This window comes from Pelodiscus sinensis, chromosome 2 (genome assembly GCF_049634645.1).
Source record: "Pelodiscus sinensis isolate JC-2024 chromosome 2, ASM4963464v1, whole genome shotgun sequence".
In the NCBI taxonomy this organism is placed as follows: domain Eukaryota; kingdom Metazoa; phylum Chordata; order Testudines; family Trionychidae; genus Pelodiscus; species Pelodiscus sinensis.
The window spans coordinates 71,137,946-71,153,568 of NC_134712.1; the positions used below are offsets into that span (position 1 = coordinate 71,137,946).

The following is a 15,623-nucleotide window of genomic DNA, read 5'->3' on the forward strand; positions in this document are numbered from 1 at the left end:
CACATCAACATGTAGTGCTATGTGGTGACACTGATACCCCAACACGTACTGCTACTATCCAATGACACTGACACACACACTGACATCCCAACACATACTATTACCCAGTGACATGGACACCCCCACACTGACACCCCAACAGTCACTGCTACTGAGTGCAACTAACACCCGTACACTGACACACTGTGAAACGGCTACATGTGCATCACACACACACCAGTACTGACACACACAGTCATAATGACACACATCCCAAAGCATATGGCTACCAATGATACAGATAACCCCAAAATTGACATTCAGTGACTCTCTCTCTCTCTCTCTCACACACACACATACACACACACACACATGAACACGCACATGTGCTGACGCACACTGTGGGGCTGACACACTTGCTGGGCCCCTGGGCAAGGGAAGGCTCTTGAAGGTACGAGGCCTTGGATGGAAGGGAGAAGGCTGGGGGCAGCGCTCCCCCTTCCCTCCTGTCACGCCTCAAAGTCCCCTGCAGCACACTGCATGGTGCTCCGGTGGCACTTTAAAAGGCCCAGGGCTCCAGCCACTGCTGTTTTCACAGTAAAAGTGGCGGCCAGGAGTCCTGGGCCCTTTTGAATCACTTGGCTCCAGAGCAATTGCTCCTTTTGCCCCTTCCCCATCAGTGGCCCTGCACATGCATGCACATACACAAAGCCACCCAGTGACAGACATCCCCCCAATATTGACATACAGAGACATTGATACACATACACATACAACTGCACACACATGTGCACACCAGTACTAACACACACAGTCAATGTAAACACACCAACACACATTACTACTCAATGACACTGACACCGCACCACTGACATTGACAATAACAATAATATACTCCCAGTACTAACTCGTGCATCGATACTGAAACACATGCACCGCTTAGAGCTACCGATACTTACAACCTCAATACTGACATAGTGATACACACATACACCAGTGCTAACATGGAGTGGCACTAAAACACACACAAACACACACACTGCTGCACACACAAACATACACCAATACTGACATGCACAGTGACCATGATACCTCTCATACTGACATGCAGTGACAATCACACTCTCATTGCTGCACACATACACCCTCCTCATTACCGACACTTGCAGTGACAGACATGTTGCTTTACAGCAAAACAGACACATACGTTAACATTCACACACATATGCTGACACTGATGCATAGTAACATAGACAACAAAAAATCACCTATGTGACAAGGTACTCTTGAATAAGGCAGGGATAGGAATAAGAATAATTGCTAGTCTAATTAAAGATTCAGCCCTGAACTCAGATCCAATAGACCACTCAGATAAGAACTGGACAACAGATGACTTCAGCAACTTCCCCCGCATTACCACCTACACAGAAAACCTCCAGAGCATCAATTCATGTTGTAGCCCTTGCCCCATCTCTAGCTATGGGCCCACAGTAATAGAAACATGCATAAACAAACCTGCATACAATAAGAAGACAGATACCAATAAAAACACAATAGAAATAAAATCTATTTACACACACACACGCACTCTCTCTCTTCAGTAAACTCTCACTTCCATATTCTGTATGCTCTTCACAAACCTAGGCATAATTTGCTATTCACAATACAATAAATATAACCTCATGTGCTATAAGTATTTGGAAGATACAAGGCTGCCATTGATCTTTGGACACAGCTTTAAATCTCTGATTATTCGGAATGCCATGAGAGGACCATACTACATGAGACTTGGCTAGGCAAAGATAGCACTGCCCACTGCCACAGTAGCAATAAGGAACAGCAAGTACATGCTGTGACGTTGTGATGTCCAATCAGTGGCCTTAAATGCTTTAACTTGTGTCTTTCAAGGACAAAATGCATTAAAAAGAAAACTTGTATTTGGTTACAATTTGAAAATATGATCCCTGAGCCCTGCAATTTTAAATCTGATGAGTTTGAACCAGTTCTGTCACTATGGGAATGAGAACGAAGGTTGTTTGCCCAAGTGCCTCCCACCTGCAGCCCTAGGACAAGTTCTGGCATGAGCAAAGAGCATGCTGAACCATAGGCGCGGGAACTAGGGATGCAGGGGTGCTACACAAATCCCAGATTTCACATGCAGGGCCATTCTTAAAATTTATGGAGCCCTATTCAGTATTATTAAACTGGTATCTCTCCAAAGAACCACCCCCATTGCTGACACACATTGAGCATTGTGCATAGTAGACGTTGCGGTAGCCCAAACTTACAGTCTCGTGGGGGGGAGGGGGGAGGGAAGGGATGAGATAGCAAAAGACACCAAGCTTCTCTGCCCACCTAACAGTGGCAGAGTTACAGTTCCCTGCAGAGATCCCCGTACCCTCTCTCTCATGTAGAATGCACTGCATTGGCACATTTGGCTGTGTGAATACGACCCCTACCTAAAAAGAGTGCAGTGTGCACTGGGTGTGTGAGAACTGACCTGCTTTTATCTGCTATCTTGGTGGTGCTCCTAATTTTCGGGGGCCTTACACAACTACATATGCTACATATATCTAAGGATGGCCCTGCCTGCATGTGGGTTCCACTGCTGACTCTGCACCCAGCATCCCAGTTGCTGAAACTGCACCTGGGTTCCTGGCTTCTGGCCTCCCAACTGGTCCCAGCTGCTGGACCCACACCTACCCTTACCTGCGGTTCCAGCCTCAGCCCCATTACTTCTGTCTGGGTCTCCCCCCTCCCTTCCAGAGACACGCCCTGCTCCAGGTCCCAGCTCAGGATGGGACCGGCAGATCGGTTAAGGGGGTTGGCTTTTAGTATCCCCCCACTGAAAGTATTCCAGCACCAATGCTCTGACCATCTGCTTCCCCTTCTCTGCTTCACCTGTTCAGTTGCTCCCCTGCTGGATTCCAGCTACATTGCAGGGGGGAGGAAAGAAAGAACTGCACAGGCTGCTCTATTGATTGCTTTCCTGCTGAGCTATGGGAGCCCTGGGGAGAGCAGGTAGGAATTTGATTGGCTCTGCTTGAGTGGAGGTGACCACGTTCCTTCTCCTTCCCAGTTTTCTGGGGCAGATCAAGAAATTGGGGAGGGGAAGAGGGGAGCATAGATGTCTTTAACCCCAACAGCTACAGAGATTTCTGTTTTAGGTGCAGGAACAGCAAACTGTTCTATAGCATCTTCAATAAGGGCCTGATTCTATGCTATGGAAGACAACTGAAAAACTACTATTGTCTACAATAGCTCAGGACTGAGACCCTAAATGACAATAAAATACCACACCAATAACAGCACAATCTATGAAAATCAAATTGGTTTTCTCTATGAAGAAGAAAAAAACCCACCAGCCAACAACACACCCTACAACATCTATGCTTTAAAGATGAACAGAAAAAAATAGCAGAAAGGTATCTGCTTTCCTTACAGACTTGAATATAGCTTTAAAATAGATTGATGCCAACTCCGGTGATCTTATTGCAAGTCCCATGATATATGCTATAAAACCTCAGCACCTTTGGACTGGTGATTATGTGAAAATATCAGCTTTCATGGGGGAAAAGAAGGTTGTAGCCCTTATGATTGCAAAGTAAAGCTTGAAAATGTAACCTGACTATCCTAAAGGCTCAGAAACCAGAAAGCAATAGAAGGAAACCAAAATGTATTATGTTATTAAAATCGCACATTTTTGGGGGGCCTGAGCCTGACTCATGATTTTGAAAGCTTGGAGTTGACAGCACAAAGCTTTTGATTCATTTTGGCAACTAGGACTGAACTGTAAATTGGTATAAAATAAAACTCACGGGAAATATATGACTTCAATCCATGTATGAATCCATCATATCTAGGGTAAAATATAACTAACATGGGAATAGAAACCTTAAGAAAGGAGGAATAAAATGGGGATGTCATCTCAGAGCTATGCTTTCCAACACAAGATCTACTAACCTCTTTGCAAAATACTCCAAACCTTGCACAGCAAGGCTTAACTCCAAATAAGCGATGCAAATTGAGCTATGTCAATTGCTTAGCTTATTTTGAAATAGCTTACTTAGAAATTGGGAGTGTCTACACAGCACTTATTTCGAAATAGAGCACTCTTCCTCCGACTGCCCTTACTCATTATACAATGAGGGTTACAGGAACTGGAGTAAGAAGTCCTCCAGCTTGGCAGTATTTTGACATTATTTCAAAATAACTCCCTGCTCTGTAGACGCAGACTAAGTTATTTCAAAATAATGTTGCTGTGTAGGTAGACGTATCCCAACTAAACAACTCAGTGATCAAATGATTATTGTAGGCTATTGCCATGAAATACTATCTCCTATACAAGATAGTCTACAAGGAAGCCTACATCTGCAGTACATGGGCCCTACAGGATTAATCTGGGGAAAAAACAAAAAGCTCTAAACAAAATGGCATGCAATTTTATAACAGAGATGTGAAAACTGACCACTCCTTAAATTACAGATATCTGGGCTTCATATTAGACTGGTCAGTGAATTTTAGATTGGCTATAAAAGTATTATAAGAAAAACACTAAGGGTATGTCTACACTGCATCCCTAGTTCGAACTAGGGATGCAAATGGAGACAATCGAACTAGTTAATGAAGCGGGGATTTAAATATCCCGCGCTCCATTAACATGATCTCGCCGGCATGCTAGTTCGAATCACAGCTGATTCGAACCAGGAAGTGCGCGCCGGGACGCGTTAGTTCGGACTAAAGCCCTTAGTCCGAACTAATGTTACTCCTCATTTTTTGAGGAGTAACGTTAGTTCGGACTAAGGGTACGTCTACACTACAGCGCTAGTTCGAACTAACTTAGTTCGAATTAGTTAATTCGAACTAAGCTAATTCGAACTAACGCGTCTAGAACTAAAAACTAGTTCGAATTAGCGTTTTGCTAATTCGAACTAGCAAGTCCACATTGAGTGGACTCTGAACAGGGCTTAAGGATGGCCGGAAGCAGTGCCGGCAGGGCATAAGAGGAGGACTTAGAGCATGGAGATGCTGTCTCAGGCTAGCCGAGGGCTGCGCTTAAAGGGTCCCGACCCCCACCCCGGACACACAGTTCTAAGGGGTGCCCCGCTTGCAAAGAAGTTCTGGCTTGGAGTGCCCGGAGTACCCACACTGGGCACATCACACCACTCGGCCATCAGCCCGGCTGCACTTGCCGCAGGCTGCCATCTGGGGAGAGGGGGCAATTGGGGGGCTGCAGGAGAGCTTCCACCCCCAGAAGCCCGCAGAGCCAGCCCAGTCCTCCCCATCGGGGGCTCGTACCCCATTCCTCCCTCACCTCCTTCCACTTATCCCTCCCTAGCCCCCCTTCTTATTGATGTACAAAATAAAGATAACGTTTCTTCCAACATTGACTCTGTCTTTATTGAACAAAACTGGGGGAGACTGGGAAAAGGAGGTGGGAGAGGGGAAGAGAAAGGCTGGGAGAAGGGAGGGCAACTAACATGATCAGGGGTTGGGAACAGGTCCCAGATGAAGAAAGGCTACAGAGACGGGGACTGTTCAGCTTAGAAAAGAGGAGACGGAGGGGGGACAGGATAGAGGTCTCTAAAAGCAGGGGTTGGGTGGAGAGGGTGCATTCAGAAAAGTTCTTCCTGAGTTCCCATAAAGAAGGACTAGAGGACACCAAAGGAAAGGAATGGGTAGCAGGCTTCAAACTAGTAAGAGAAAGTTGTTCTTCTTCACAAAGCAAATAGTTAACCTGCGGAACTCCTTGCTGCAGGAGGCTGGGAAGGCTACAACTAGAACAGAGTTGAAAGGGAAGTGAGATCAAGTCATGGAGGTTGGGTCCATGGAGTGGTCTTAGCCAGGGGGTAGGAGTGGTGTCCCTGCCCAAAGTTTGTGGAAGGCTGGAGAGGGATGGCACGAGACAAATGGCTTGGTCACTGTCTTCGGTCCATCCCCTCTAGGGTCCCTAGGGTTGGCCGCTGTCGGCAGACAGGCTACTGGGCTAGATGGACCTTTGGTCTGACCCAGGACGGCCATTGTAAGCTCAGGGCTCAGGGTCGGGGGTCTCAGTGGACCCCCTTGATTTTCATGCACACCTGCTCCTGGGTGGCCAGGCTGGCAGCTCTCCTGCCCTAGACGGCCACTTTCCTGTGCCTAGTGCGGAGATCGTGGACGAGGTCCACGATGTCCGCACTAGCCCAGGAAGGTGCCCACCTCTTGCGATCCAGGGCAAGCTCCCGGGAGCCGCCAGCCTGGTCCCGGCAAGAGGGGGTGGGCTGGGGGGCATCGGGTGGGTGGCTCTGTGCCGTGCCAGGTGCAGGGTCTGCTAGCTGGGTGCTGGCAGGCTTGCACCTGGCACGGGCACCATAGCCAGCCCGTGCCCCTTTAAGGGGTCCGGGGCCGGGAGGGGGGCATAGAGTTTCCCTGGTGTTGGCCAGAGTGGCCACCAGGGAAACCTGGGGAGGGCTAGCCTCCCACTAGTTCGAACTAAAGGGTTCGAACTAGCTATTTCGAACTAGGCGTTAGTCCTCGTAAAATGAGGTTTACCTGGTTCGAACTAAGCGCTCCGATAGTTCAAATTAAGTTCGAACTAACGGAGCGCTAGTGTAGCGCCTAGGAAAGTTAGTTCGAACTAACGTCCGTTAGTTCGAACTAACTTTGTAGTGTAGACATACCCTAAGGGCTTTAGTCCGAACTAACGCATCCCGGCGCGCACTTCCTGGTTCGAATCAGCTGTGATTCGAACTAGCGCGCCGGCGAGATCATGTTAATGGAGCGCGGGATATTTAAATCCCCGCTTAATTAACTCGTTCGATTGTCTCCATTTGCATCCCTAGTTCGAACTAGGGATGCAGTGTAGACATACCCTAAGTGGGCACATCACTCCAATACAACTACTGATAAAGAACATTCCATTTGAATGCCATCCCCACTCAAAGCAGCAAACACTGTCTCTATTGCAAAGATTCAGAGGATCAAACATTAAACCTAAATGAAAGTGTGATCTATAGACTTCCACTCTCTGGGCTGCATAATTCTCATGTATTACACATTCCATGAAAACCCCATTGAAACCTGAAAAATGGTAAGATGCTAGAAAAATACTCCATGCATCAGTAAAAAAGAACTGTGAAGAACAGATCTATATACAGCAGGCTTGACTACTCACTGTATCACAGCAGCAGGCTACCACCCTATAGTGAAATGTGCAGAGCTCAGGCAAAGTCTCACCAAATATAGAACCAGAGACCATAAACTAGAAGTAGAAAAAGGAAGACACAAACAACAGTCCAAATTGAAAGAAGGTCTGAACAGCCAATGTAATAAAGATGGAATATTGCTTTTTACATCAACATCCCAAATATGATTGAGTTTGAGAAAGAAATTTTACTAAATTATCAGGAATCATAAAAGATTTTTGTCAAATAGCACCGAGAGGGAAACAAAATAAAAAAAAAACCAATAAAATAAAACCCCAAACCCAAACAAACCCTGACCCAGAGAGAAAAATGTCAGTGATGGAAATGATCATTTGATAATAAACCATTCATAAACTAGGAAAGCAGGATCAGTAATGAATTCCAATGGCAAACAGATACATGCCTCGTGTAGGAGATAGTATTTCAGGGAAACAGCCTACAATAATATTTTGATCTTTGAGTTGTTTAGTTGGAGCATTTTAGGTTTAGTTGGAGCATTTTAGGCACAGTACAATGTATGGGGCATTTTAGGCACAGTACAATGCCACATCCTGGGGAATTTGTACCTGTCATTGACAGGTGACTAAGGGGGTCGATTTCTTTTGCCCTGGAATATCTGTAGAGCTTGTGATGCCAATAAAGTTTCATTGAATCAAACTGAATTTGATTTCACAGATACACATCTACATGTGCACAAACACATACACATATACAAACACTCTCATGCACACACACTAATAACAACAGAGCTGCAGCTGCTCCTGCTGTCTCCCTGGCAAACAGCCTCTAGGATACGCTCCTCCCCCCAACACACACACACCCTTAAGAAAGCCCTGTAAGTCATTTATCTTTGATGAGAAATAACCATATATTTTTCTTGATGAAGACACTGCACTGAAGCCCAAACCACAGTATTGCAATAATTCATTATAGGAGGACAAAGTAAAGGACTAGTCTACACTGACCAGTGAAAATGTGCTAGCATTTTTCTAGTGAACCACATTTCCTCAGCTAGTGTAGAGAGAGCTTGAAATTTATAATTTCTTTGTCTCAGAGGGGTAGCGGTGTTAAGGTATGTCTACATTGCATTCCTCTTTCGAGAGAGGAATGCAAATGCAGCTGAGCGAAATTGCAACTGAAGCGCGGATTTGAATTTCCCATGTTTCATTTGCATAATTGCGTCCGGGTGCTATTTTGAAATACCCTATTTCGAAAAAAGAAATGCAGTCTAGACATGGTTATTTTGAAAGAAAACCCATCTTTCAAAATTAGTGTTAAACCTCTTTTTATAAGGAGTAAGGGTAATTTCAAAAGACGGGTTCTCTTTCGAAATAACCAAGTCTAGACCTTTTTCTTTTTTGGAAATAGGGTATTTTGAAATAGCACCCGGACACAATTTTGCAAATGAAGTGCGGGAAATTCAAATCCGTGCTTCATTTGCAATTTCGCTCAGCTGCATTTGCATTCCTCTTTTGAAAGAGGAATGCAACGTAGACATACCCTAAGTCTGTAACTGAAAAAAACTTAAAAAACAATGAATGGCCCTGTAGCACCTTAGAGACTAACAAAAAATGCAGATAGTATCATGAGCTTTTGTGGGCACAACCCACTTCTTCAGATGAATGGAGCAAGTGGTCCAGGGGTACAAAGAAATAGCAGAAAAAGAGGGGATGGGAAGCGAAAGAGAAGGAAAAAAATCTTGTCAATTACAGTGTCCATGCTAAATGAGGCTAATAGAGTGGGCTTAAGTGCCCAATACTTGCTTTTGATGTTATTAGGGTGTTGAATGAAGCGACCTATCCAGTTCAGGTCTTTGTTCAAACCTTGATTAAAGACATCAAATTTGCAAATGAAGGCAAGTTCCGCAGCTACTCTTTCCAGTTGGTTTTTGAAATTTCTTTGTGATAGTATAGTCACTTTTAGATCCATTAATGAATGCCCAGACAAGTTAAAATGTTCCGCAACAGGCTTCTGTGTCTAACCATTTCAAGTATCTGATTTGTGTATATTAATCCTTTGTTGTAGAGACTATCCAGTTTGGCCAATATACATGGCAGAGGGGCATTACTGGCATTTGATGGCATAGATCACATTAGTGGATGTGAGCCACTGATGTGGTGGCTTATGTGGTTAGGACCTGTGATGATGTCACTTGTATAGATGTGTGGACAGAGCTGGCACCAGAGTTGATTTCAGGGGTGGGTTTCTGGGGGTATGTCTACACTACCCTCCTAATTCGAAATAGGAGGGTAATGTAGGCATACTGCAATTGCAAATGAAGCCCGGGATTTGAATTTCCCGGGCTTCATTTGCATAAAGCCGGCCGGCGCCATTTTTAAATGCCGGCAGTTCGAACCCCATGCCGCGTGGCTACACGCGGCACGGAGTAGCTAGTTCGGATTACGCTTCCTAATCCGAACTAGCTGTACTCCTCATTCCACGAGGAAGAGTACAGCTAGTTCGGATTAGAAGTCTAATCCGAACTAGCTACTCCGTGCCGCGTGTAGCCGCGGGGTTCGAACTGCCGGCATTTAAAAATCGCTCCGGCCGGCTTTATGCAAATGAAGCCCGGGAAATTCAAATCCCGGGCTTCATTTGCAATTGCGGTATGCCTACATTACCCTCCTATTTCGAATTAGGAGGGTAGTGTAGACATACCCTGGGTGAGTATGGTGGAGGTGTGCTGTGTGGTTGCTGAAAAGAATTTGTTTGAAGTTAGGAGGTTGTCTGTAGGTGAGGATTGAACTGTCCCTAAAGGCCTGTGAGAAAGAGGGATTATTTTCCAGGGTAGGTTGTAGATTGCTATTGATGCGTTGGGGGCTATAGGTGATGGCCAGTGAAGTTCTGTTTTTTTGTTTGGTGCACCTATCTTGAAGTAGCTCATGCCTGGGTATTCCTCTGGCTCTATCAATCTGTTTTTTCACTTCCCTGGGGGGATATTTAAGTTCTAAGAATGCCAGATAGAGATCCTAGAATCCTAGAACACTAGAACGGGAAGGGACCTCAAGAGATCATCAAGTCCAGTCCCCTCATGGCAGGACCAAGCACAGTCTAGATCATCCCTGATAGATGATCCTGTAAGTATTAGTCTCTGTAGGATTGGAGCAAATCTGGTTGTATCTTAGGTCCTGGCTGTAAAGAACTGATTGGGAAATGTATCATGGATAGAAGCTAGAGGCATGAAGGTAAGTATAATGAACAATAGTTTCCAGTATAAGATGGTGGAAATGTGGCCATAGTATAATTGTACTGTAGTGTGAAGGAAGTGGATCTCTTGTATGGACTGGTTCAGGCTAAGGTTGATGGTGGCATGGAAATTGCTGAAATCCCTGTGGAATTCTTCAAGGATCTCCTTCGCAAGGGTCCATATGATCAGTGTAGCGTAAGAAGAGTAAGGGTGCTAGGCAGCAATAGCTGAGGAATCATTGTTTTGAGGTCAGCCATAAAGATGTTGGCATATTGTGGGGCCATGCATGTGCCCATGGCTGTGCTGCTGACTTGAAGATATAAATTGTCCCCAAATTGGAAATAGTTATGGGTGAAAATAAAGTCACAGAGCTCAGTAACCAGGTATCCTGTGACATCATCAGGGATAGTGTTTCTGACAGCTTGAAATCCATCCTCATGTGGAATGTTGGTGTAAAGAGCTTATACATGGTGGCCAGGATGGTGTTTTCAGGAAGATTACTGATGTTCTGTAGTTTCCTCGGGAAGTCAGTGGTTTCTTGAAGATAGCTAGGAGTGCTGGTAGCATAGGATCTGGGGAGAGAGTCACCGTAATCAAATAATCCTGCTGTAAGCATGCCAATGCCTGAGATGATGGGATGTCATCTTTGGTCAGTGCAACCCAGTCTTATATTTGGTCCAGCTGGAGAAGGCTGAGGGGGTATTAGAGTGAGGATTGGGGGGTAAGGAGGGGCTCAGGGCAGGGGGGTCCTCCCAGGGGCATGTTCTCTCCCCCACTCCTGGCACAACCAAACCCTGAGCTGCTTTAAGTTAGGAGAAGAAGGATTGTTGTAGATGGTCTCCCAGGTTGGAGTAGTTTTGCTAATTGTGCTTGCATACCTACAATTTGCAGGGTGTACCAAGTGAACCACAGCAGCACTTTGGTTGGATGCAGAGGGAGTACATTACTCTCACAGTCAATGTTGTGTACATTCAGCATGCACCTCACTTCACCTGCCCTGCCTTTACGTGTGTGTCACTTGAGTAATTCTGGGAGGAAAAAAGCTATGCAGAGAGAAACTAGTGGACTCTGGCAATCCTGTGACATGGGCAACAGTAAACAAAATGTCTCACAGGTCACACACAGAACCCCAATGGACTGCAAGTTGCCCACCACTACCTCAGACTATGGTGCATCATGGCAGATGGTGTCTGGTCAGAGAGGCTGTGTCTACACTTTGGAGTTTTTCCAGGATACCAGAAGTATCCTGGAAAAACTCTGCCACGTCCAGGGAACGCGTCTGCTCTTCTGACAGTTTTTGCAGAAGAACAGATGCGCTCTTTCGGAAGCCCTGTAAACCTTGTTTCATGAGGAAGAATGGCTCTTGAGAAAGAGGAAGTTTTTCTGAAATTTGTCCCAGTGTAGACGGGCCAAATTTCGGAAAAGCCTCTTCCGAAAAAAAAATCAGAAAAAGATATGAAAATTGCAGAGAGCAATTTGCATGTCTTTTTCCAAAAAAGAAGTGTAGAGTAGACATAGCCAGAGCTAAGCCCATAAGGAAAAATGAGGCCATGAGGTTCCCAAACTGCAGAATAAGATTCAGTTCCTGAACCTAAGCATTTATATGTAAACAAAGAGCATAAATGGTGAGAAAACAATTAGATTTTAAATTTGTTGAATATTGAGTAATCCAGCATGCCATATACATTTGTTTTCAAAAGGGACATTTAAAGTAACTGTCCCTTTAATACTAAAGTTTGTTAGTGAACTGGGGTTGACAATCATCTAATTGCACAGATCTAAACACTCTTGCCACACTCCTTCTCTGAGGCCACACCCCTTACCCATCCCTTCCCTGCCTCTTCTCCAAGGTCCCCCTCTCTGCTCACTCCATTCCCCCTTCTTCTGTTGCTTGCTTTCCCCTCACCCTCACTCACCTTCACTTCCAGCAGGCACCACCATCACAACTCTCATTGCCGTAGTTTCTGGTCAATGGCAGCTGCAGCATCAGTGCTAAGGGTAGAGGCAGCGTACAGAGACACCCTGGCTGCCCCTGTGCCAAGGAGCCAGAGAGATGTACCTGTAGCTTCCTGGAGCCACGCGGAGCTAGGACAGATAGGGAGCTTGCCTTAGACACACTGCACTGAAAACTGGACTTTTACTAGCTTATTAAAATGTCCTGGATTGGTTTCAATAGCCATTGGGAGATCAATTGTTATTCCAGGAGACTCCCAGCCAATCAGGGAGACAACCCTAGCGTGAACCCCCAAATTATTCTAGTGCAGGCACACATACTATAACTTCTCTTACTTCCTCTGCATCAAATCTGCTTGATCTGGCTATGATCACCCTGCTCCTCCCTGGCCCCGAAGCCATTTGAGATCTGGGAACGGGAGTGTGCAAAATCTCCTCCCCCTGCCAGGGGCTCATGGTGCATAGAGAGAAGTGCCAGCTGTTTAAAACAGTTGGCAGTTCCCTCTAGGCACTGCATGCCCTTGGCAGGGCGGGGGAAGGGGGCAAAGACTTCACGTGCTCCCTGCCCCCAGGCCCTGATTAGCCTGGCAACAGGGAGCTCATGAAGTCTCCTCCTGCTGCAAGAGGTGCATGGCACCTCGAATGAACCGCCAGCTATTCAAAACAGCTGGTGGCTCTCTCTAGGCACAGCATGCCCGTAGCAGGGCAGCGGTGGGAGGAAAAGACTTCACGCACTACCCTACCCCCTGGTCAGTCAGGATCTGTGGGTAGGGGACCACGCAAAGTCTCCTGGCCCCAAGGCAGCCTTGACCAGATTTGAAATTTGCAAAGTGGCCCCTTCAAATATTATTGTCCGCCCTCTGCTCTACAGCTTGAGCTAAAAGCCAGCTGGCTCTCAACTAAGGCTATAGAGGAAACTCATTATTTCTCTCTGTAAGTGCCGCTTCATGGGACAGAGTACCACACCAAAAAGGTGTGGGGGTTACAATATCACAAACCAGAAAATGCAACCACCACTGGGGCAGCTGGTTGCAGCCAGCAGTCTGGCTGCACACGTAAGATAATGAGGAAAAGTAGGAAACCCTTATTATAATTTTTTATTATTGAACAAAAATGAGTGCTGTATTCCAATATTTTAATACAGCCAGTGTACACAGAGGAATGAAAAAGTTGGTATGTCACTGAATGCTGTAGCTCTAAGATTCACCTGTGGATGTGATATATTAGAGACAGGGAAACAAGTTCCAGTGAAACCTCTAAGAATTTACTTTGTTGTATTTAGAACACCCTGTAATTCTAAGTCTTTGTTTCAGATTGATTCATGTTCTAAAGCACAGTAACAGTTAAAGAATAGAAAACGTTCTTCCTTTTGACATGAAGAGAGAAAAAAATGTGACAAAAGGTTCCAGCTGCTGGAAAAAATGTGAGCACAGTACTTGGTTCATACTCAGTCAGAGCATGGGATACTGCTAATAACAATTATGAAGATCCTTACCAGGGGCAAGTTAACTCTTGCCGAAATAAAAGAATAATAATTAATCTTAATTGTCCAGGAGCAGGCTATTTCATCTAAATCTTTGTGTTGGATAAATTGACTGTGCCTTAAGTGTATTGGTATAAACCTATTCCAGGCATTAGTAGCCACAAGGGGATAAACAAAATAGGACAAGAGAGTTTACACAAGTGTGACTATAATAGTGATCACTCTTGAGGGACTTTCTTTCTTTCTTTCTTTCTTTCTTTCTTTCTTTCTTTCTTTCTTTCTTTCTTTCTTTCTTTCTTTCTTTCTTTCTTTCTTTCTTTCTTTCTTTCTTTCTTTCTTTCTTTCTTTCTTTCTTCATCAAAACAACATTCTTATGGAACAAAATTGTACTTAGACTCCTGCTTTTGTGATGGGTGACATCTATTTATCTTTGATATCAGATTGCAACCAAATACTGCAAATTAAAAAGAAAAGTTTGTACAGTAGTATCCCTCTCAATTTAGGCATTGATAAATGTGGGATCTAGTGTGGACCAAAGATTTGAAAAGAGGAACTGAAAGCACTGAGTTAGTGAATTTTCATTGCTAATTGTGATTTAGAGTTAGGTTTTGATTCTCAGCCTTCAGTGGAGTGATGCCTGAACATGCCTGAACATATAGCCCTGTGGAAGGTGCAAACCGTAAATCTGTTAAAGCTCTGAAAGAAACCAGTCTTGGATTACAGGAGGAGTAGCAGATAGGCCAAGGGGAGGGAGGAGTAACTCCAAGAAACATGGTAGGAAAAAGTACATTTTATTATATTGCTTATACACACGGTTCCCAATTCTGCTCCCCTTACTCATGCAAGTATAGTAAGTAGTCCCATTGCTTTCACTATAGAAGTGTTTGCACTGTGACTACTTATGAGTAAGGCAGGAAAGATTAAAAAGAAGGCAGATGGGTTTTATTTTAAAAAACAAAAACAATATTGGGTCCATTGGGTCTTCAAAATAATTAAAAAAAATGTTTAGCTCATTCTGTTCTCTTACCACACAGCCCTAAAGGCCAAATAAAGCTGGTATGTTGCATGGCTTTTCTTAAGGATTCAACAGATCTAATACTGGCAAGGATTCCTACATCATGAACAGCTCTGGGGTTGTTTTTGACTAAACATTTGCTATTGGAGATTTTCCCTTCCAGAGGAAGTTACCAAAATTGCTTGTATGGGTTCATTTTTTTCAATTACTAACTCAACATGCATTCTGTCTTAGATCTCCTTCAGATTATTTGGTTCTTCACATCAATGGCTGTAGTGAAAATTAATTGGAAATAAGAGGCTATGTATGTGCCATGGCTGAAAATTTCTTCTGAGCAAAATCCTGCTAACACTGACTTCAATATGCAGGAGCTGAATGTTACAGCTGAATGGCGAAAAGTGCTCTCCATCTGCAGATGTCAGGCTCCTAACGATCATGCTAGTCAGGACTGAACATATGGTTGAGCCTTGTTTTTCTAATCTTAGTTCTGATGGCAGGGATTGGCCTGTTAGTGCTGCGGACTTTATTTACAATGGGGGAGGGGAAAGAAGAATGAGGGAGTGAGAGTTGGAATAAATGCTTTGAACAGTCCCAACTGTCTCTTTGCCACAGAAACACAGGCTTTGTAGTCTACATTGGCTTGTTGTGTAAGTCATCCATTTGGGAGGAATTGATTTGATTGTTTCTGCCCTTGCAAGAGAAATAAAAATAAAAGAGGGGTTGTCTTTCAAATAATGGAAATATAATTTAGTCAGGCAAAAAAACCCCAAGTAATTATTTAAAAACCATCAACCACATTTACTTTAGAGCACTTTACTTCTC

At 44.6% G+C, this 15,623-nt stretch overlaps 1 protein-coding gene across 4 annotated transcripts in view; it reads left to right on the forward strand.

The window, feature by feature from the left end:
* The window catches only part of NOL4 (nucleolar protein 4), a 265,203-nt gene that overhangs the window by 27,085 nt on the left and 222,495 nt on the right, over positions 1–15,623 (forward strand). Inside the window, exon 2 of one of the 4 annotated variants that reach the window (XM_025180839.2) lies at positions 13,617–13,726. The exons of the other annotated variants lie outside the window; for them this stretch is intronic. The gene's annotated coding sequence lies outside the window, so the exon portion shown is untranslated. The remainder of the gene's footprint in view (positions 1–13,616; positions 13,727–15,623) is intronic. 4 annotated transcript variants of the gene reach the window in all.